General features: G+C 41.6%; 1 protein-coding gene across 1 annotated transcript in view; it reads right to left on the reverse strand.

Annotated features, from left to right (window-relative positions):
- The window catches only part of phactr4a (phosphatase and actin regulator 4a), a 71,346-nt gene extending 60,764 nt beyond the window's left edge, over positions 1-10,582 (reverse strand). Inside the window, exon 1 of the mRNA XM_063185792.1 lies at positions 10,260-10,582. The gene's annotated coding sequence lies outside the window, so the exon portion shown is untranslated. The remainder of the gene's footprint in view (positions 1-10,259) is intronic.
- Positions 10,583-24,535: the final 13,953 nt, after the last annotated feature.

Raw genomic sequence — 24,535 nt, forward strand, 5'->3', positions numbered from 1 at the left:
TGCTATATAGTTATGATTTTAACAAGCATGATGAATATTTCTAGTTTAAATAATTTCCTAAGTGTGACTGATTAATGCTCAATCATGATGCCAGTCCCAAGATGGCCTCACCCTGCACTACATTTCTACCAGACATGGGGGTGGGGGTGTCCTGGTAGAAATGTAATCATGATTGAGCATTCTGCATAATGCTCGTTAAAATCATAATTAATATATAGCAATATACTGTAGAATTAAAGTGCTTTATTGGTAGCCTAGCGAGCTTAACCCCTAGGGGCGTCTAGATTTCTCGGCTACTTTATTGGTAAATTATGGGCAAGACTTTCCAACCCCTTTTGTTTTCTTACATTACACTGTTGTTGCGTTTTTTTGACCAGCAGATGGCAGCAGACAAACCAGACACTGTGATAAGACATAGACAAAAACATATACTTTGAAGGCCAAGATTAACATGAAGAACTTTGAAAAACAACGTTTTTCCAAGCTTGAATGTTTGATACAGTGCTACTGTACATGGGGTTAAAAGGGCGTTCCAGTCATCAAGTGCCCACATGGTTAATTTGAGGCCTGAAGTAGAGGGTACCGTAAGGTCATTTTGTCCAAAAGCTGTTTTTGATTCCCTCCTATTCCATCATTAAAAGGCTGAGTGCCCTACTTTTTTTGGGATACACTGTACAGTTCCCCAAATATGATGAAAAATCAATTATAACTCCCAAAGCATACATAGTTTCCAAGATCTGGAACCCCAAAGTGGCAAGACTCTTCAACATGCGTTTCACTAATTCAGTTTTTAAGGCTTAATATAGCCAAAAATAATCAAGGCATGTCATGTGTAAGTACATCATCTGGTAGACAGGGTCATATTGAGGGACCATGGTGAATTTTAGGCCTGTATCTTCCTTCAAACTAAAACCAGAGGTGTCAAAATCTGCTTGTAAATTGTGTATGCAATTCACAGACTTGAAAAGTGGGCATGGCACCCCAACTTTGGAGGGCTTCATCTCCGCAACCGTTGGACGTAGGGTGCTAATACTTGGTATTATTTCAATTGACATCAAAAGGTACCTGTATGTGAGATATAGGCTAAATCGGAGAGGGTCATGTGGGGAAGGCGTGTGAATTGACATGGAATGACCCAATAGCTCCACAACCACCATGATTTGCGAGCCATTGATTCCGATCCATTTAACAAAGCAGAATTAAGCTTAAATGATGTACCTTAGGTAACAACATTTCTAATAGTGTGTGAACTAGCTAGCATACTAGCCGGCTGAACCATAAGCCTATGGGTGCATTCCAATATGCACACTCCTCTCCACTTCCGTCCACCACGGCCTCCGTGGACAAAACAACTGTTTCCCAGCTTTTGGGGGACTGCTTTTCATTCACCATCCCAATTGCAAATGAGAAAATGACATTAGAATTGTGCTTTTGCAAGATATTGAATAAGTTTTCTTTCGTCAGTGACATCATGAGGTCACAAGCAGGCAAGTGAGCTAGGGAGGACGGAAGTCCGCATATTGGAATTCACAATATGTCATTTGCTAGTCACCTTCCTCATCGCAAACTAGTAAAGTTACCCAGCCCAAATTGAGTAGGAAGCAAATTGACCCACTTAAACGGTAAGGACGTATGGAATGAAAGACTTAAATGTCAGGTCATTAGAATTAGTATGACCTGCCTCAACCAGTTTGGTTACTTCTGTGATTGTGCGTTTGTTTTTGTAATGCGTGTGTGGCATGTGTGTAGTGTAGTGTGTGTGTCTTGTGTATGACACGTGTGTGTGTGTGTGTGTGTGTGTGTGTGTGTGTGTGTGTGTGTGTGTGTGTGTGTGTGTGTGTGTGTGTGTGTGTGTGTGTGTGTGTGTGTGTGTGTGTGTGTGTGTGTGTGTGTGTGTGTGTGCGCGTGTGCGCAAAGGCAAACAGCACACTAAAGGTGTGACGTAATCATGCAACCTCAGACACCTGACCTGGTTATTCACACACACACAGGTGGACAAACATCCAACGACTTCAGAGAGAAAAAGAAGAGAAAAAGAACAACGGAAAGGACAGAAGAAGAAGGGGAGATGAACAAAAAAGATGCCAAGGAGTGACGTGAATCATAAACAATGAATCAGAAAGGCCGCTGAGCCCATCACCGGAAAAAAAGGTTTGTTTCATGGAAGAGAGAATTTCAAAGGAAAAGATGGGGACAGAAGAGGGGGAAAAACATCAAAAATACTTAGAGGACTCCTTGGAAGTGACATGAATCACAAACCATGCATTAGACAGTAGGAAACCCACCATAACCTGAAGCTGCTTCACAGGTCAACAAACAAAACAAAACATCAACCCCAGGGTGAATTGACAGAAAACTTGGCAAACAAACAAAACTCTCCCAACAGGAAAGTAGAAATAGTGCAGAGGCCCTACCGTGGCGCAAATGGTAGGGCACTCGTTTGGTATGCGGCCGACCCGGGTTCGACTTCCTGGCCCGGGTCCTTTCCCAACCTTTCCCATCTCTCCCTGCTGCCCACTCAGTTCCTGTCACTACCTTCACTATCCAGTCAAATAAAGGCAATAAACAGGCCCCAAAAATATTTTTTAAAAAGAAAAAAAAAAGAAATAGTGCTGAGTCGACCCTGGCAAAGAAATTTCATCATATACCACATGCATACAGTGCACAGTATTGTATTTTTGCTTTGTTGTGCTGTATCATTTTGTTAATAATGACTGCCATGGTAAACAATGCGCTACAGTTTCAAAATTGCATGCCCCATGCGCATCATATCATGAACAGTGGGGCCCAGTAGGGGAAAGTCAGGGACTACAAGAATGCAACAAACTTCCCAATGCTGCTCTTCTAGGTAGGCTTTGTTCTTTCGTAAAATTAAGCTTACAAACAATTATTTTCTAGCTGTACTTAGGCTAAGTCTATTACGACTGGATTATTTAGAGTATAGAAGTCATTAAGCAATTGAATTTTGCTGACCACTGGGGCAAAATGAGGTAAAGGGGACGGACAGCCATTTAATCAGTGTTAATTAGTCCAGCAATGAGTCCACTGGACCAGCAAAAAACAGAAAACTGCCATGCCCATTTGGGACAACAGAGATAGACGTACTTCCACGAAGACAACAGAATCTACATGTATTGCATGCCAATTCGTATGCATCGCGTAAACCTTAATCTGTATAAGGGTGGGAGACGTGACGCCTTGTTTTTTCGTAACATTGGTTAAAAACCTACAAAACTGTTATTTTCCTTTACAAAAAAAATGTCAAAGAAAGAAGATGTGGTACATTATGTTTCATATTAGTCTTAGATGAGAAGAAACATTTTTGTTAAGATTTATGTAAAGGTTTATATGTCAAATTTCCTGCGGTGTGACTGTAACATTAATGAAACAATATATAATAATATATATGAAGAGCTCTTTTCCAAAATGAGATATATCCATTTTATAGAATGTTGGGAAATTGACATTTTTGTATGGGCATTCCATTGAAATGCATTGCAAAATGCATTTTTAAAGAGGTTTAAAATTTTGTTTTCAAAACATTTGAATAGCAAGAATTCACACATAGATGATAGGACTTCTTAACACTCAATTCCAATATTAAAATGCAAAAAGTCAAAAGTGGTGGATATAGCGTTTTGGAAAAGAGCTCTTCATATATATAAATTAACCGACAACATTTTGAATAATGTATGAAGCATTTGGCATGATTGCATAAATCTTAACTTTAGATTAAGATATGTGAATGTGGAAAAAACTCAAGACAGTAATATTAACTACAAGTTCAATTTCGTAACACAAATTGCGTCCTGTGGGGTGACATGTATGTCAATGATTGTGAATGGGCAGCTGCAAGGCCAACTACAAGGGTCTTAAAGACTGGCTCCTAACCAGTCAGTACCTCAGTTATTGGAGAGTGCTGTGGAAGTTTAAGGTGATTCTTAACCTCTTAATATGTCTTCATATTGCAATCTTTCTGTCACGCAATGCTTAGGTTCATTTTATGGTGTCCTGTGGTGTGACTGCTCTTATAGGAGGAAAAAAAAGTTTTTTTATTAATGAAAACACATATTAAGATTAAACACAATATCATTATCAAGTTAGCATGAGCTCAGATGTCAGTCATGTATACAAAAGGATTAAAATGGCCATAATGCAGTGAATTCCCTGTGGTGTTACTCCATTTTCCTGCGGTGTGACATGCCTATGCTATGTGTTGATGCAGGACACATTTTCCCAAAAATGGCAAAAATAAGGTGAAATTCCACAGACCACTAAGTGCTTTATTTTTTTCTATTTTTTTCCAATTTTTATCCATCATTTTTTTCAGGAATTTGAAAAACTTTTTTTTTTTACGTTACGCCCTTAAACGTCAACCACCCATAATCAGTATGGCCTAGAGAAGTGTACCCAACCAGGGGTACATGTACCACTAGGGCTATGTGAGCACACTGCAGGAGTTACTTGGAAAAATGTAGAAATAACAAATGTATGGAGCATAGTCACATTCGGATGGAGGAAGAGACATGGGGCATGGATGAGGCGGTACTAATGGTACAACAAAAAAGCTAAGGGGGTGTGCTGGACAAAAAAGGTTTGGAAACACTGGCCTAGAGGACCAAGTAGTCCAACTTAACAGAACTTATCCTTCCAGGAAAATCCCTGGAAATCACCTGGACATTGGTCACTCACTGACAAAGGCACTAGGCTGTTGCCTATTGTATGTGGCAATTATATCCTTGAGCAATGGCACGCTCCAAGCTTGCCTATGGGGTTCGTGCACACACACATGCGCGCATGTGTCTTCAGCACAAGTGCAAGCAGTTTGTGCCTTTTCCCGCAGACAGGCCAATGCCTTGTAAGGGAGAGTCGCTCAGACAGGGCTACTAGGCTACAAATTATTGAGAAGAGCAGGTGAGGTGAAGTGAGGAGAGGAGAGAATTGAGGAGAGGAGAGGATTGAGGAGAGGAGAGGAGAGGAGAGGAGAGGAGAAATAAGATGAGTTGAGAAAGAGGAGGAGAGGAGAGGAGAGGAGAGGAGAGGAGAGGAGAGGAGAGGAGAGGAGAGGGTTGCTCCCTCGTGTGCCTGAACCGAACCAGGAGACCAGTCTGAACACAGAAACAGACAGACACAAACAGACATACAGAAAAACCAACACACAAATGCACATGTACGCAGACGCACCCACACATTGTCCATCATCAACAGGGCCTAAAAGCCAAACTCGGCTAGCTGCACTTTTAAGGGCCTTCACCAACGCCGTGATCTATTTTCAGAACAAAAAGCTTTACGATCCCCTCTTCTCCTTCAGACGAGCCAAGCCAAATTTGGATCAGCAAGATCCCCAGTTCACTCTGGGCCAGTTCCAACTAACAGGCCTGTGTTGCTTTAGCCCAGGATCCTTTCCAGGGACACTTCACTTCACGGCATTGCACTGAGGGGAGCGGACTATGACTTCAGACCCCGGCAATCTCTAAGAAGCCCACGTGCAATATTGGGGCTAACACATTTGCGAATGCCTTCTGCGTTTACATTAAACACGTTTCTACACTTTTTGTGCACTCAAGGCGTGTTCTGTTGTATTCCTCACATTGAACAAAAACAATTCCTCATACACTCATGGAGATGTCTTTTGTCTTGAAGTGTATCCAGACTCCCACAGAACACATCCAGAATTGTACATGTTCACCTATAAGAAAGATATTTGGACGACAACTGTGACTGACAACCATCCAAGAGCCACATTTTGACCTCGTCATTAGACATTTGTCCCAGTGGTATCCTATGTATTAGTTCTATAGTCTATTGTACTCTTACAGTGCAGTGGATTGGAACAGGATGACCCTGGGGCCGTAAGAGTAGAGTAGCCAATCACTCATGCATGCACAGACAGGCAGGCAGTGACGGAGGCAGGAGCTGCTGACAAACAGTAGATAGCCTGTGTCACGGTGCCATTGTAAAAGCTGATGCCATCAAGAAAAAAAGACCATAACAAAACAATAATGGCTCCATACACACTAGATATTGTTCCTCTAATGTACTGTTTATGGCACTGCTCAAATTAAGTAGGTCTAGACTCTAGCCTATGAAAGACGAGTAAAATCAAATCAAGCCATGTAGCAGAAGTAGGATGCAGACAACATGAAAATGGTAACTGACCATTATTTCAAGTGCAACAAGCATTGACGACATAATAGGAATATTGCTCTTTTACAAATATGCCCATCTTGAAAACATTTCAATAATAATAATATTAAGTTATATTTTACAATGTAATAAGGGCCTAGTTCTAGTCCCCCACCCGACCCCTGTCAGCCGGCCTGTACTGTGTCCCTCTATCAGTAGCGGCATCCACACTGACCCACTTAAAAGCACTCACCATGGGGCAGCCAGTCAGGTGACTCCTAACAAGCCAGTGACAGGCCGTGAGTGACATTTGAGCGTGCCGATAAAGACAGTGCTGTGCTGCTGGTTAGAGCAGAGTATGTGACTGTGTGTGTATGACGACTACTACCACACAGATAGACAAAAAAAACTTGGTCATGTCGAACATGCTAACAGTAAGTCCTTACACAACACATAATGAACACAATATAGAACACACACACCAAACTACACACCTTTTAAAAGAAAAGCATCAGAAGAATAACCTGAATGACAGGTTTGGGACAAACAATCCGCCAACGGCGAGCCTGGTGTGGTGAAAGTACACAACCCAGACCATAAAGCTCTGTAATTAGTGCCCTCACAATAAACGCCCGATAAATTCCACAAGCTAGCTACCAGACCACACTACACCACACACGCCGCAAATAGCACACACACAGTGCAGTATTGCTGTCAACTCAGGCCAAATGATTAAGCCTTTACCTGATGTGGATCTCTTATCCACTTCTCTTTTCTTTTCTTTTCTTTCCGTGTCCTCTGGATCTTTCAAAGGGCTCTGAGGCTCAGCAGCCTTACCTGTATGTTGTGCACAATAGCACTAACGCTCAAGCTCAATCTACGTACAGTCCAATGGTGTCCATTACTCTCTCTCTCTCTCTCTCTCTCTCTCTCTCTCTCTCTCTCTCGCATGCAAGTAGACAAGAGGGAGGGAAAAAGAAAACGAGCAGGCAAAAGAGAGGGAGAGGAAAAGAGAGGGGGGCAAATTTGGGAGAGCAAGAGCGATAAGGAGGGAGCGAGAGAATTATGTGATGTGACAGAGTAGGAGATGGAGTGAGAGATAGAAAGAGAGAGGGAGTGGGGAGTAAGGGAAAAACGAGAAGGAGGGATAGAAGGAGAGATAGAGGAGAAAAGAGAAGCGACAAAAAGGAAGGCAAAAAAGCGAGAACAATGAATGCCAAAAGAAAGAGCGTGATGTGGAGTGATGTGGAGAGAGAGTGCCAAAGAGTCAGAGAGTGTGTGAGAGAAAGGAGAGAGAGATAAAAGGGGGAGTGTGTGTGTGTGTGAGAGAGAGGTGTATGTGAGAGAGGGCTAGATAAGTGAAGTGTAGTGTGACCTTACCAGAGGAGAGAGCCGAGTGGCTGATTATTCTTTAACAGCGCTGCACTGCCCTGGCTTAGCCAAAGGCTTATATTCACCGGACCTTTTGCACTGACGCCCCCATGCATGTGAGCATCACTCATCACTAACACTAAGTGATGAGGGCTCTTCCTAGGGCTGTGCAATTACTCACAAAAATAACTGAGCCAACAATCAAAGTGGTTAACTCTTTGTTGACTATTTATTATAGAATATTTGAAGAGTTCCGATGCAAACCCCCCTAAGTGCCTTTTCAGAAAATAATCTTAATTCATTTTTATTTAATACGAAGCTATCAAAATTGCATATTTTTTATTTTATTTATGTAATATAACTATTTATATGTATTATCAAGTACATACATGTAAACCAAACCTACAACAGGGTTCTCTAAAAATATAGAAGTGCAGGTCTTCAGAAATGGAGTTAGGGGGTTTTGCATCTGAACTCTTCATTTATATATCATTTGCGTATTCATATTTTGATACAACAATAAGGTTGTCAAGCTGTAGCATAATCAATATTTGGGCTGCAGAGGTGCTGCTCCCGCATGCCCAGATTGCATATAAACAACAAATATTATTTTTGTTGTTTAAAGCATTGTATTTGGTGAGAAAAGCTCACTCACAAAGAGAGATGTATGTATATAAACTTTCTTTCTAAAATACAACAGGTGGGTGGGTAAACTTCTCCTCCACGACTTCAACACTGGTCACAGCCACTAAACCATCCCCCACAAACAACTAGATCATTAGGGATTATGCATGCTATGAATTCAATGCAAAGCTTTTCCCACATGGGGGTTGGGGGTTGGGGGGGGAGCATCAAAACAAACGTCCATTGTGTGTGTGTGTGTGTGTGTGTGTGTGTGTGTGTGTGTGTGTGTGTGTGTGTGTGTGTGTGTGTGTGTGTGTGTGTGTGTGTGTGTGTGTGTGTTTATAAAACGACACTAGTGTTGATACAGGCCCCAGGGTCACATTCATTGGTTCTCCTTATCAGTTCCTCTGGGTCAGGAGCAAAACTATCCCACAGCTGGATGCTGGATCCATCCGGTTAATGATCTTCCATCAACAGGCTCGCACCATGACAACAACCAGGGCAGAATTCCAAGAACATGCCTGTCATAAACCCGCATGAAGTGGTATTAAATCTGCTAATAGATACCTCATGGGTGTCATTTAATTCAGAAAATAAGGAATCCAAGATCTTTTATTATTGGATGATTTACCACTACCTCAAGGTGAACTAAACTTAGACTAGTATCACTTAATAGCAAGGGTCTTGGCATATTCAATCTCCAGCAATAGTCAAACAACAACAACAAAATGGTGAACACTGGCGATGCTCAACAGTATTTCATACCATCACTGAATACTACGTTAATTCATTGACATTTCCCCTGATTGCAAGAATCTAGAGATGTACGTGCTAGTGCAACATACATAAAGCCAGCTCATTCCATCAGATCTGCAAGTTACGAAATTGCATCCGTTGCATTCTGCTTCTCACTGAATACTGGAACAGTACTTGACTTTTAAAAAGCCACCATGCATCAACCATATGACTTGTAGGAAAGTAGCCCACTTGCCTGTCACATTTCAATATGGTCCTCCGTCTTAATTCAGCACAACAATCAGCAACAATCAGAAGGCTGCGTCTGCCAGTCTGGATGGTGTTTTCAAAGAGATGCAGAGAGAGAACCAAAGCCTGAGGAGGTTCATTCCATCAGATGTGTTTGCAGGTATGGTGAACGTGTTCAGACTTGCGCTTGGAGCGCCCCTGGAATGCTCCATGAATGCCATGGTAGAGGGGAAAGGCAAGACTTGAACAGCATCCGCAGCACAACTATGCATGATGTGTGAATTATGAATAACACTCCCTGAAATCTTTTTTTTTTTTACCTTTTTGCTGTTGTTTTGTTGTTCAGTTTTCGACTTACAAGTTGGCTGTGTCTAAAAGCTAAATGTATCATACATACACTGTATACCATTTGACTTCTTCTGAAAAGTGTTAAACAAAACTAAAATGGTTCGATTGCATCTTCGTCAGTTGTAACACATCTACCGATTCTCACGATGACCAGCAAGAATAATTCATTGAAGACAATGATGCATTTCAATGTGACGTGCCCTCCTGGAATGTCACTTGTGTAAAGATCAAAGCGGGCTTCACGGGAGGGGTACTGCTGGGCAGGCAGTGGTCGATATAATGTAGGGAGGAGAGGCTATGCAAAACGATGAGCTCATCCTAACATTAGGCTACACTATGTATATTTACATGCAATGCCAGTATGTACAATCATAACGCCAGATCATTGAGGTTCGTCTTTCGAATCATCACTTCCTGATGCTACCGGGGCATTGTCTTGTTCTGCTCCGCCTGTCATCACTTTGCTGTGCTTAGTTCACTTACAGTGAAACTCAAGAACTTGTATCAAAAGGTTTCTCAACTTTCTTGAAGAAGACCGGTTAATATCCTCTTTGGTTGGAGAAAGCAATAACATAACAGTACACCAAAGTCCAATGTCTCAGGAACTTGACAGACATTGTTGACAGGTGGCTACTAGCCATCCCTACTACAATGAATAAAATGTTAGCACAGCTAATGGCAAACTTACAGTATGCAACAGGTTGCTAGCTGATTAGCAGCTTGTTTATGTAATTGCAGGGACAAAAACAAACGTCACATTCAACAATGCCACAAAGACAAAGCGTAGTCTTAACTTTTCTACTCACCTTCTAACGAGTTAATTCCTTAATTAGACTGCGGGATGTCCTCAAACGGAAATACAGTACAGGTAGCACCTAGCTTGTAAGCTACTGATAATAAGGGCTCTCCGTGTAGCTTAGCATGTATGGCTAACGTCAGACTTTTAAACTTATCCGCTCGTCAGCTAATCCGTACGACATATGGGATTTTAGAGCTTTTGAGAAAACTGGAGGTAGGAGCTGAAATGTGCAAAAAGAACACTTAAACGAGCGCCTATTTCTCTAGCGGACGGCAGGGGCCAGGCGAATCACTTGTTGAAACCCGACACAGTCAACCAATCCCAACGAAACTAGCGCTTTACCTGAGAAAGCTTGAGTCACGTTAGTGCGCAGGCGTTCGCCACAAGCATAGCCCCACCCTCTCCTGTTGTGAGAAGAAAAGTTTGCACAAAATTCCATGTACCCTCAAGGGGGCAGGCGTGCACTTATAATGTTCTGAAACTTCAAAGGGGCACGTATATGGCCATAGGCGGCCTACTGGTATATCACCTTGCATATGATTTGAGTTTTAATAGGCTAAATCAGGGTGAGCTACCTCACAGCTTCTCTTAAGATAGTTTGGGGGTGTTTGCCTATTTAGGACAGTTTGAGAGTATGACAGGCAACGAGAGAGAAGGGAAGGACTGGACCTCAGACCTCGGACCAGAGTCACCAGTGTAGCCTAGTATGTCGTCTCATTTAGCCACCAAGCCACCTGATATTTTTTTTTTAATTGCAGGCCTTTCTTGCACCATCAGGACATAACAGAATATCAAACATTGCCAGCCTTCATGCAGTGTGTGTGTGTGTGTGTGTGTGTGTGTGTGTGTGTGTGTGTGTGTGTGTGTGTGTGTGTGTGTGTGTGTGTGTGTGTGTGTGTGTGTGTGTGTGTGTGTGTGTGTGTGTGTGGCATTTTTGTAGTAAGAATAGTTTTATCCTCCGACTACTCCTATTACTCTATTCTATTGGATTAGAGTAGAGTGATGGGGAGTTGTTAATACAGAAGGAAATTAAGGTGTATGTGCTAGGGTCCATCAAACGCCCTGAGTTTTGAAAATCACGCTCTGCTTTTGCAGTACTGTTTCTTTGTGCTATCACAACCTCTTTGTAAAATCTTAGCAAATTTGATTCATGTTAAAGGGCGGCACAATAGGCTTGGGCCTTTTTTAACGAAATCAGAGAAAAGTGTGTTTTTACACTATTTTGATCAAAACTAGTAAAGAGAATAATTTGGAAGAATGCTCCAGGACCAGTTCCACATCCACTTTCCCAGATTTGAAATTCCCTGTACTTTTCCTTTAGCAAGTTTAAGGTTAAGGTTAAGGTTAAATGTCAAACACTCTCTTTCCCTATAGTTCAAATGCTGAACATGTTGTGTTGCATAAGTGTGAGCTGTTTCATTGGCCTTGTCCCCACTCATAGTCCTGTGACACACCAAAATTTCATGTTCAAGTCTTGTTATATACATTAATGGTGTGCTGGTATGGACCAACTGTAATACAAATTTGAGTGTGACATCCCTGTTCTAACACTGTCATTCCTCCCAGTGAATTCCTTCGTCTGCACATTCACATCCTACTGTTTGCAGTGGCCGAAAACAGAGGCAATGCACAAATCTGCCAACTAGTCCCTATCATAGCCTACAGGGCCTACAGACCTGAGAGGCCATGAAGCAGGCAGTGTCAATAAAAGACCCCAATGATCCACACTCTGTCATTAACCTCCTTCCCTCTGGCAGGTAGCCTGGTATGCACACATTTGTATTGCTTTTACTGAGGGTCTTGAGCTTCCACATTGATCTCTTCTTTGTATTCACTTGGTTATCACCACAGAAGCTTGAAACTATCTAAAGCAATTTGTTTATCTTGGTGTCATCAGACCACACATGATCTAGCTAAGTTCTAGCAATACATATCCTTATTGTCTTTGTCTCTGATGAGGCAAAACAAACTTGCTTTAGATGGTGTAATCATGCAATATTTCTACAGGTAAACCAGCTGTGCTGTAACTGTAAGAGGAGACAGTGAATTACAACAGTGCCCTCTGCTGCTTCTTTGCCAGATTGCAACACGGTTTGGAAAGACAGCAACAAATGTGGCCCATGGGGTCTGTGCAATTGCTTTAATGTATTGCTCTATCATGTAGTAGGCTATGTGACGTTCTGCATAGCCTACTGTCAACTTATCAAGAAGTAAAATCCATTTAGAATTTAAGTTACCTTCATGGGTCTTTTGGAAAACGATGAAAAGCAAAATAATGATGGACTGATCATTCTTATTTATTTCAAAATTTCTTTATTTTGGATCACTTCTCTTCTTGACATTCAGAGAATATTTTTTCTGTTTTTTTCGTTTTATTCTTTTATTTACAGTTGACTACATGTAAAGTAGAAATACTGTTTGGTATGGTAGAACTTCAAAGGTTTCGCGATATTACTTACCGTACAGTGTAAAAAATATCATGAAACAAATAAAGCAAAAATATTATTGATTCTATGCTTACTCGTAATAGCATAAGTCATGCTTGCTTGCATTTTCATGTATTTCCAAATCCATGTCTTCATGGACAGCATTGACTTCTAGGCCTTCTGTATTTACTGTTTACACCAATTCCTACAGATGTCTTGACAGTGATGTGTGCAATTTCTAAAAATGAGACAGTCATTTTATGTACATTTTTGTTAGGCCTAGACCAGGGGTGTCAAGCTGAAATTGACTCAGGGCCAAAAAAATCCAAATCTGGTACAAAAGTCGCGGGTCCAGCGAAAAAATGGGCTAAAATTGTATGTGCATGCACTTGATACTCAGTTACGTAAATGTCACAGACTCTTTAATAGTTCAAACTTAATTGCACATATTGTGTGCCTACTAATAATTCTGTGACACACCAACTTTCATATTCAAGTCTTGTTACATTAATGGTCAGCCGGTATGTGAGCCAACTGTATTACACATTTGACTACACCAAGGCAAGGCAAGGCAAGTTTATTTGTATAGCGCATTTCATACACAGGTGCAACTCAATGTGCTTCACAGGATTAACAAATGCAAAAAAGAAAGGAAACATGGAAGAAAGAAGGAATTAAATTAGAGTCAAAGAACATTTAAAACATTAAGATAAAACATAAGGTAAAATGATAATAATAATAAAATAAAAAATAAAATAAACGTTACAAAAAAAAATAAGAATTTGAGCTAGGGGAAAGCATCTGAGAACAGCTTTGTCTTGAGTCTAGATTTAAAGCTACCAATAGTGGGTGCATTTTTTAGTTTTTAGCTATCAATAGTGGGTGCACCAGACTCCTATACTCGCCCTCCTGCCCATCCTTAATACAGATTACAATTGCACTATGGTCCGAGAACTTCTGCAAGTGGCATGTGTCTGTAACGGACGTCAGATGTGTACAAGGCCATGAGAGTACGTATATACAATCAATGGTACAAGGTGTGCATTAAGCGATGAGGTGAGGAACTAGGCATAGGCAGACTAGGCGGTCGACTAGGGCGCCAAATGTCTTGGAGGCACCACGGCCCACAGAATTACAATATTAAGCAAAATTAAGCATGAAATGTTACATTGACAATGATTTTTAATGGGCACTCATTACATATACGCACGTACATGGTGGTACTAGATCAGCTGTGCTCGATCAGATGTACGACACTATGTTTACAGATGCCAATGTAAAAAGGGAAAGAAAAGGGCACCAAATTGACTAGAACCGGCCCTGGTGAGGAAGGTGTCTGTTTGCACAATGCATGTATGAACACATTATCTATTGCTTGACATTTAATTGGGGAAGTTAATATGTGTACTAGCAGAGGCGTGTTCAGCAATGTTCTTATCGTTTCATAAATGTATGCTCTATTCATTAAAGTGCAATTGTCTGCGGTGCAGAAATTAATCATTACTCAGAGTTGAGATTAAAGACCAAGGTCAGTGTCGTCACAAGCCAAACACATTGGACAATAATGACACAGTGTGGCTTTTAACTCATGCATAATTTCAGTCTTGGAGTTTTAAAACAAGTAGACCTAATGGAGGCCTATGCAATCTGCATGGTTGCTTAGAGTTGCTTATGGTTTAGATGAAAGGAAATTGACATTTTTGTATCGGACATTCCATTGCATTGCGTTGCAAAATGCAATTTTTTAGGTTGAAAAAGTATGTTCTAAAAATATTGGAATGATAAGAATTTACACATAGGCTAGGTGATAGGACCTCTGAACAGTAATTTTCAATAATAAAATGCAAAAGTCAAAAATGGTGGATACACCGTTTTGCAAATGAACTCTTCATTTACTTTCTTGTGTGTGGCAACATGCCTACTCCATACCTTACCCATACCTCATATCAGCATGCAAAAGATTGTAGATGGCTACAAAGTTTCCTGTGAATTGTCCAGGCAGGTAACAGAAAATAAAAGACCTGTAGCCCTTAATGCACGCCGTACCTCCAGTGGCACGCTGTAATAGCCTTTGAATAGTACTACAATACTTTGACATAACACAGGGCCTTTAGTAATGCACTATGACTTGGTCATTACCATTCTAGTAACAGCAAATTCATAACACCGTATAACAGCACACAGAATCAGTGTGTGTGAAGGAGCAAGTGATTTAATGTGTTTATTTTGTCATGTAGCCTAATTCATTTCATTTCTAACTTGGACACACTGGACCTATATAAATAAAATCACTATAATCCATCTGGATAAAAGTGTGAGGGACAGTAAGTGTAATATATAACCAAGACTCGAAGAGCTCTTTTCCAAAACAGTATATCCACCATTTTTGACTTTTTGCATTTTAATATTGGAATTGACTGTTAAGAAGTCCTATAATCTATGTGTGAATTCTTGCCATTCAATTGTTTTCAGAACTTACTTTCTAAACCTCTATAAAATGCATTTTTCCAATGCAATTCAATGGAAAGCCCAATACAAAAATGTAAATTTCCCAACATTCTATAAAATGGATATATCTTATTTTGGAAAAGAGCTCTTCATAATTTACAGGTGTCAACAAGGCAAACGCTGGTGAAAATTCAGTTTGGCTGGTAGAAAAAAAGAAAACGTATAAGTTTATATCCATTATGTGTGTGTCTGGCTCGTACGATTAGCATCTACGAGCAATTTTGGCTGACAATGAAAAGAGTTTGCAGCAGAGGTGTGACCTTGACCTGCGGTAGACCTGTATTCAGTGTTGTGGCGGCTGCCATTAGGTCCTCCTCACCCTTCCCCTCCAAACAGGAACAGATTATGATCGCAACAGCCCATGGGCAAGACTACACGAAAGGCCCCCCTCCATGGGTGCTGCTAGAGTACAAAACGATTCAGGCCAGATGTGAGAGTCTAGTTATTGGGGGTACGGGAGGGGGGTTGTCTTCTGAATTTATTTTTAAATTGTAGTTATTGAAAGTGCAATTTTAATGCAGTTTGAAAATGGAAAGAGAGGCTTGGGCTTCACAGGGTAGGCCGCCTTGACTCTTGGGCCCCTGGGCCTGGGTCCGGGAGGCCCATGCAGGAATCTGCCCTCACCCAACCCTTCCCCTCCAGAGCCGCCTGCAGCCCCCAAAGACGCCAGGCCAGCCAGGTTCCTGCATTGTTCGGTTGTTTGTGGACCTGTAAAATGTTGTTGACCATTAAAAGCTCATGCTGCACAGTAGGCCATGTGCGTGAGAAAAGAAAAAAGGCTTGGTCCAAACTTGGCAATGGAAGACATTTCTGTGTTGACACAAACACAAGCACATGGCGGAGCTGCATCTTGAAAGAATTGATATGCAAGGCCTGTGAATGCAGGCTAATGCATTCACAGGCCTTGCATATCAATTCTTTCAAGATACAGCTCTGCCATAATTATAATAATAGTAAGTATTATTATTATTACTTTTATTATTATGTTGTTGTTGTTGCTGTTATTATTAATAATTATATTATTGTAGCCTACTATTTTGTACAGTTTTGTTGCATGACGGTTTTGCTGAAGTTTTTCAACATTTCATTTTGCAGGAGTGAATTCAGGTAGCCTGATAACGAAAAAAAAAAGCGTGGTCTAAACATGACAATAAAATACATTCTATTCACACAAGCAAATACACAAAGGCCTACATACAGTACACGTAAATGAAACACATAGTACATTTTAGCATATCTTGTAGAAGCCAGTTGAATGAAGTTGGGACGTCAAGTGTCCTGATAACTCATGCAGGGCACTAAAGTTCACGCGACAGCGGCACTATCTAAGGCCCCGTCACCGCCACCATGACAGGGCCATAAACAACTGGCGCCTCGTGGGGTGGGTGGGTGGCATTAGACTGCATGGCTCGAGTGAGCCCATTTGCCATTGAGAACGACACTGGATTTACAGTCTTTGTATGCCTCTGTTTATTGTGAATTGTTACAAGTGACTTGAATTTATCTTTATGGGCGGCCGTAAAACGAGTGGCCACAGCAGACTGACAATTTCGGTTCTCGAGTGTGCTTCTTGAAAGCGTCATTGCAAACTAAATTAGCAACTTACTTGGTTGCAATGTAATTTCCCATTGGCAACCAACTAAGTTGCTAACTGATTAGCAACAATGCTTTCGAGAAATGGGGTTCTGTTGTCCTCGTTCGGCTGTGTTGTGCTGTGCTGTACTGTGCTGGGCAGGGCTGTTGTCTCTTGTTCCTTCTGTTCTGTTGTGGCTGCAAGGTCAATATTGATCCAGCAAGGCCCTCGTCTATATTTGCAGACGTCCACAAGTGGGTATAAGATGTCGGCTTGGGCCCTGTGCAGTTTGGAGATCCATCAGACCTTTAGCGCCCTCGTCTGCCAATCATTTGTCGTAAAGAGTGCCAAATCAGGGCCGTCTAGGGCCACAACAGACAGATGGACACACCAGGGTCATATTAGGGCCACAGCATTACATGCACTACAAGAATTATAAGACATGTATCTGTCACATGTAGAATTACTATTAAAAAAGGATTGTGTAACATGGAGTGAAATTAAAGATGACATGTCACATTGAGGCAACATAAGGGCCACGTCAGTGCACTGGGACCCTGGGATGAGAAATGCTGGTACGCTAAGGCAAAGTGCAGAAACTAACTTACACCAACAATAAAACAGAGAAAAATGCCTTCAAAAATGTTGGGATGGGGTTGAATATTGTAGTTACTGCAAATTTGAGATAGTGATATCTCCATAACGGGTCACGTTTGGACGGAGGTGTTATGATGGAGATGTTATGAAGACCATTTTCAGTATTTTGACAAAAGATGTAGTCACTGCACTTTGTCTCTGCATGGTCTGAGGTAGTTAATTAGCCTCTTAACTATGTTAGTGAGTTCAAATCAGGGTTAGTGTCCTTGTCCCACATGGCTGGCCCTCTGAGGAGCTATGAAGAGGGTATTGTAATCAGAGCCTCAGGCACCAAAGCTGCCAATTATGATGAGCGATTGATATGATGAGGTGGAGCAATATTATTGTCTTCTTATTACAGAGATAGCAAACACACACACGCACGCACACACACACACACACACACACACACACACACACACGCACGCACGCACGCACGCACGCACGCACGCACGCACGCACGCACGCACGCACGCACGCACGCACGCACGCACGCACGCACGCACGCACGCACGCACGCACGCACGGGTGAGTATATCTTCGTTTCCTCTTTGGCTTTCACTCTTCTTAACCTTGTGCAGTCATTTCCTCCTTTGTCTTTATTGCACAGGTGAATTTAGGGCGCAGGCTAGCTATCAAATAGGGAGATAAAACTATTATGATACTGCATGGCCTCTTTGGAAATAGGTTGTGACTCTTGTGATTGTGGTGATTTGTGATGCAGATAAACGCATTATTTTGAGTTGATTCAAAATGAACAACAAACAAGTGGTTGTCAGGTGAGAATGATATATGTGCCGTTTTCTCTTCGGCTTTTCCCTCCTTCACCACCAACTGGTCATTTCCTTCTTTCCTTCATTGTCACTCATGGGACAGATCTGCAAGAGGGAAATAAACATGTTATGGTCACGCCAGGCCAAGGTAAACCAAAGTCAAGTTTATTTATAAATAACATTTATATTCTGCAAAATTCTCTATAAATGTGCCGAACATTATAACATAAATTACCACATATACAAAAATAGACAATTAACAAAATATTTACAGATTCACTTCTTCTTTTCCTTCTTCTCAAGAAATATTTTTACATTCATTCTAAAGGGAATGAGAAGTGTAAAGATGCTCAGACTGAGGAAATATGCTCATGTTTTCTGGTGTTTGTGAGCAGCCTAGCTGCAGTACTTTGGATCACATTTGAAGCTGTGCCATCATTGTCATTGTCACAGTGAGACGAAAAAATAATCTTGGTCAGGGGGTTATGAAAGCATTGTTGACTTTTTCTAGACTGTTGTGCTGTATGTCCAAATGATTTTAAAAGTTAGGAGATTTGCAAAGGGGCCAAGATCGTCTGGATTGTTTATTGTTGTCATACATTGTTATTGTTATTATTATTATTATTATTATTATTATTATTATTATTATTATTATTATTATTATTATTATTATTATTAGGCCTATTGTTATTATTACTATTATTTTGGTGTGATGGCAAGTTACCTTCAGTTATTTGACACTCAGGTTTTAATTTCATCTTACTATGCAACTAACGTGATAAGATCAACCATGGCACTGGGATGACAGATTAAATTTATTTATGCTATTTCCAAGGGGACATTGTAATGGTCAAAAGTTCTCCCCCCTGGAATGTATCCCTGAGGAACACCATAACACGTATGGACCTCTAAAGACATTGACCTACGCATTGACAAACGATTCAACCAGGATTGACACTGCCAAGCACAGCTCTAAGACCCAACAGAATCAGGATGGCATTCTAAAAGTAGGTAATGATTTGTGAAGGGGATTTGTGATACAGGTAAATACATTGTTTTGAACTTGTGACCAATAATTCAATTTCACTTTTATGTTGTTGCAAGAATGCTGTGTCTGTGTTTCCACTAGGGCCTTCCCCCCACTGTCACTCTCGCTGACCATTTACAGTAGACTACTTTATTACACAATGATAAGTTGCCAAGAGAGGATTAAAAACATTACAATCGCGCTGAGGATGTATAAAACTATGTTGGTGTAGTATGTCCTTTTTTAACCCTCGCCGTCCGTTTACCACTTTACTTTATTGCACAAAGTTATTCCGGATAACGGGCAATTAACACAGATGAGATGGTCAGATGGAATCAAAAACATTGTGATCATGCAAGGCCTGATTTGCTGTTTGGTACAGGGGCATGTGATGTGGGTTTGTTGTGAATGAAAACTTGGATTCTGTTAATTGGTAGAGATCACACAAGGTTGCAGCAATTATACGATATTTCTATTTGAATTGTCAAGTTTTATTAAGGATAGCACCTTGAACCTGAACTGAACCTACCTGGAAATATTTGTGAGTGACTGAGAATGAGACTGTGAAGTGGAAACTTTCTGTTGAAGAGACATTGGTTTGACAAAAGACTTTTTAGTTCCCCTTTAAGAGCCACGGGCCATTTATGTTGCACTTCAACAAAGGCCTTGTTTGAACTTTTCACCTTGAGACCCCCCTTTTAACTCACTGAGTAACACATTAAAACTTGAATTTCATTTGGAAACTTGTGTCCTTTCACTATTTTGAACTTTGTGTGTGGTTCCCACCAGGCAGCACTGTAGCACATAGGAAAGAGCTCCAGGGGGTCATAAAGGCAGCAGAAGAACATAATTGGCTGCCCTCTTCCATCTTTGGAGGGCCTTTACAGCACCGCAGCCTAAAAAAAGGCCAAGTGCATTCTGGGAGACAATTCACACCCACAATCTGTTTGAACTGCTACCATCTGGCAAGAGATACAGGTCCATGAAAACCAGGACAAACAGACTAAAAAACTGTTTCTACCCAGCAGCCATTACAGAACTTAATTCAAATGTAGAGAGTAACTTGTGCACAATCCCTGCTGCTGAACAAAAAGATTACGTATTTTTTGAAAAAAGGTTCGCACACTGCTTTGGATTTTTTCTTCTTTAAGTTATTTTTTCTTCTTTTTATTCATTCATTCATTGGCAATGACGTTTCGACCTCTCGGTCTTCCTCAGATGGATGAATGAATGAATAAAAAGAAGAAAAAAATAACTTAAAGAAGAAAAAATCCAAAGGAGTGTGCGAACCTTTTAAAAAAAAAAGAACTTGTGAAAGAAAAAAGCCCATTGGGAAACTCCAACTCCCATTGTCATTGTGACACAGCACTCCACAGCACACAAGTGAACACTGCACACTGCACACAACGAAATTGCATTTATGCCTCACCCGTGCAAGGGGGCAGCCCTCAGTGGCGCCCCATGGGGAGCAGTACGGTGGGACGGTACCATGCTCAGGGTACCTCGGTCATGGAGGAGGATGGGGGAGAGCACTGGTTGATTACTCCCCCCACCAACCTGGCGGGTCGGGAGTCGAAACGGCAACCTCTGGGATGCAAGTCTGCCGCCCTAACCGCTCTGGGTACACAGACAAGACATAACGACAGACTAACAAACAGACGCATGCACGCACATGCGCACGCACATGCGTGCGCGCGCACGCACGCACACACACACACACACACACACACACACACACACACACACACACACACACACACACACACACACACACACACACACACACACACACACACACACACACACACACACACACACTCTCATGGTCAATATCCAGTCCAAATTCCTCCAAAGGGAGGAACCAGGTCATAATTCAGCTGAAATGACAAGACCTAATATTCCAATTGGCAGTCCACACACAAACTATCTACTGCAGATCTTATATCTTGATTCTGTGGGTCATATATGGGTCTCAACATGTCATTCCAGCGCCAAAAACGTGCCCTGGCATTCTAGAATGTAGAATGCTCGCCAGCTGGGTCACAGAGGCACCAAATATGGACAGTAGTTATTTATACTGTGGGGGAGGTGGAAAGCACTGTATGTCATGTAATTGTTCTGAAACATTCCAGTAAGCACTTTGATGTGAGGGGTTGCTTTTGGGTGGGTGGACCTAATGGCTATTGAAATTTCACATTGCTATGTTCCACATCAGTTGGTGGTTTGACAAGCGTGGTGCCAGACAGTTGCCCTTTCTGCCATCTTACCGCGTTGACTGCCCTATGTAGCCAAATATAGATATCACTTTTATCGGATTTAGAAACGGGACAAATGTAGGAAATCTACGTCTAAGCAGTTGCAGAAAAGACATTTCTATAAATAGCTCCCGCCCTCTTTAGTCTTGAGGGCAAAAGCGCAGCGCATTTACAATGGAGGAAAAAAAAGTCTAAACTTAAAACGTCCCTCGACATTTGGCCCTAGAAATTGCTTTGTTTAACGCATCACAATGGCTACTTCTTGGCCTGAGTGGAAGAATACACGTTTCAGGAAAACATACTTGATTGATGGCGGAGAGAGGGAGGGTTGGGACTATCTAAGAACGCTGCCTTTAACCATACTGTATAACTCTCTCTCTCTCTCACACACACACACACACACACACACACACACAGTCGCACACACACACACACACACACACACACACACACACACACACACACACACACACACACACACACACACACACACACACACACACACACACACACACACACACACACACACACAGAGCCGCCCATCCACCCGTACAGCCTAACCTTTCTTCCGCATCACAGATATGATACAAAGGGGATTTTACCTTCTCACTCTGTCAATGCATGCATTTTATCTTTTCGAATCTCCGAGGGCACTGATAATATGCTTAGTAGGCCACAGTCTCGAATCTTTCTTTATTACTCAATCTTATCGTAGCCCTCTATTGACTCCTCTCCTCTCAATCGACTTTATCACCTGCAATGTCAACCTATGCGGGCATTATGAAACACACCTTATAATAATATAGTCATATTATAGCCCTGCGATGGAGACTCAGAGAGGAGGGTGTATTGTGGATCAATCTACGTATGTTGACCAATGAGGAGGCACCTTGTTCTGCCTTTTCAAATTGTTGCTGTAAAGATATGAAAGTCATATTGATCTCAAGCATTAAGTGTTTAGAGGTTTTACTACAGCTCACGCAATACCCGTGAACTGTAATGTAATACCAGGATATTATTATTATGATGTATTATATAATATAGATGTGGTTCTCAACCTTTTTTGAACAAATGCCCTCTTGGCCTCATCACAAGCCTGCCAACGCCCCTTTGACCTCATCATAAACCTGACAACGCCCCCCTTAGTATTTAAACATTAAACGGACTAATGGCCCCCAATGGCAACTAGGCACAACCCCCTTTCAGCTGTATCCTTCTCAACGCCCCCCTACCGCCCCCATTGAGAAACACTAATATTATGTTATTGTGTTTATTGCTTTCTTATGGTTGGCTGAAAAAGTGTATTCATGTCATTGAAAAGTAGGCCTACATGATTGAAGTCAAAGGTAGTCCCGGAACTGGCCTCACGGGTCATAGGTTACCCACCAACATAGTATGTGGAATACTGTGAAATGAAACCGATGAAATTTGGTAATTTCTTGAACTCGGTTTCAGAGAAATATCAACGCTAGCTGTAAATCTATTCTTATCAGCCAGGTATTTTATGGAAGGATATTGTTGCAATTACACAAAGTAGGAAGTTAATGTTCACATAAGTACATTGTTTTTTGAGATATGAGTTTATTGTTTAAATCATTGCAAATCATTATTCTCCTTCCACAGAGTAAGATAATTCGCTTCAGAGATAACCCTGGATCCCACTCTTAGCCTGGCTCTCTGGTATGTTTCGCCAAAGAAAGATAAGAACAATCACTCCCTGGTAAATGCCTTGGCCACAGTGTAGTAGGCTACGGACGCGGTGCACATGGGCAGCATGGTGCGACACCATGATGGATAAAAAAATGTGACTCCCATGGTCAATTCCAGATGTCCGGAATTTGAATTGCATTATGGGTGCGAGTGGCTGCTGCGGTTGTTTATGTTGAGTTTGTGACCAAACTAACCGCCTTTGTCGGTCAGCATTAATTGCGGGGGAATAATTAATGACATGTACAAAAATCAACGGTGACCTGGCGGCAGGGACATTGTACTTGACCTTGCTTCCGTCTTTTCTCTATCGAGGGATGCTAGCGAGTACAGGTTGAAATCTTCTAATCTGCTGTAAAACTACACACCTGAACGATTTGTCAATACAGTCTATTGTTAAACAACAGTCATAGTGCTTACCAGGAATGTTTTGTTGATGATATTTGTGACTGGAAATCGCAGTAGCAATGTATTTAGCATATGGGTTCCCCTTTCCATTCCATACATTTTCCCACATGAAGGACTTACCGATACCGACGCTCGCCAACTAGTGGACACTCCATAGGAACTGCAGTATGCATGCAAAGCTAACTGGCTACAATGGGAACCAATCAGTGTGAACATTCTCCTTGTTAGAGATTCTCTGGTTGCGTGAGGAAACCAGAACGCCCTCACATGCAGTTTGGTGAAATGCAGCCAGGTGGCGTAGGTTAGGTTATGACCCTCATGCCCAATGTCCTGAGCTCATCCTACAGCATTGCCATTGCACTAAGATATCCCTAGCATTTCTGTAATAGCTACCTCCCCCCACCCCCCCCACCCCCCATCACACAGAAAATACATAGTGCATATCCACAAAACTTTTGTTTCGTTGTTCAAAATGCAGATAACTAGTCTGAAAAAGCCTTGTGCAGCCATTTGGTCCTGGCAGTATACCATCCATTTGTAAAAGGAACCCACAGAGCAATCCATGTTCAAAACACCATACTCATACACTCAAAGTCGTTCTGGCCTCACCCCAGTGCTGTAATATCGTGTTTTGTTGCTTTTCCCTCCTCGTTGGCATTTGTGTAGTGCGGACAGTGTTGCCAGATGGAAAATGCTGAATTATCGTACCAAAACCTCAAAATTATCATTTTTGGGGGCTATTTGGGAGGAAATTATCATACAAGACCCAAATTGTTGTTTTACGGCATCTAAATTAACTGAATGACAACTCTGAAATTATCATACATTATGTTTTTTTGATCGTACAGAGCACAAAATGGACAAAATCATGGTGCAAATACGATAATTATCGTACATCTGGCAACACGGAGTGTGGATGCGTCTGGCTCTGATGCTGATGATGTCCTCTCTCTGCATGGGAACAGCAGCA

This window comes from Engraulis encrasicolus, chromosome 20 (assembly GCF_034702125.1).
Source record: "Engraulis encrasicolus isolate BLACKSEA-1 chromosome 20, IST_EnEncr_1.0, whole genome shotgun sequence".
Lineage (NCBI taxonomy): Eukaryota > Metazoa > Chordata > Actinopteri > Clupeiformes > Engraulidae > Engraulis > Engraulis encrasicolus.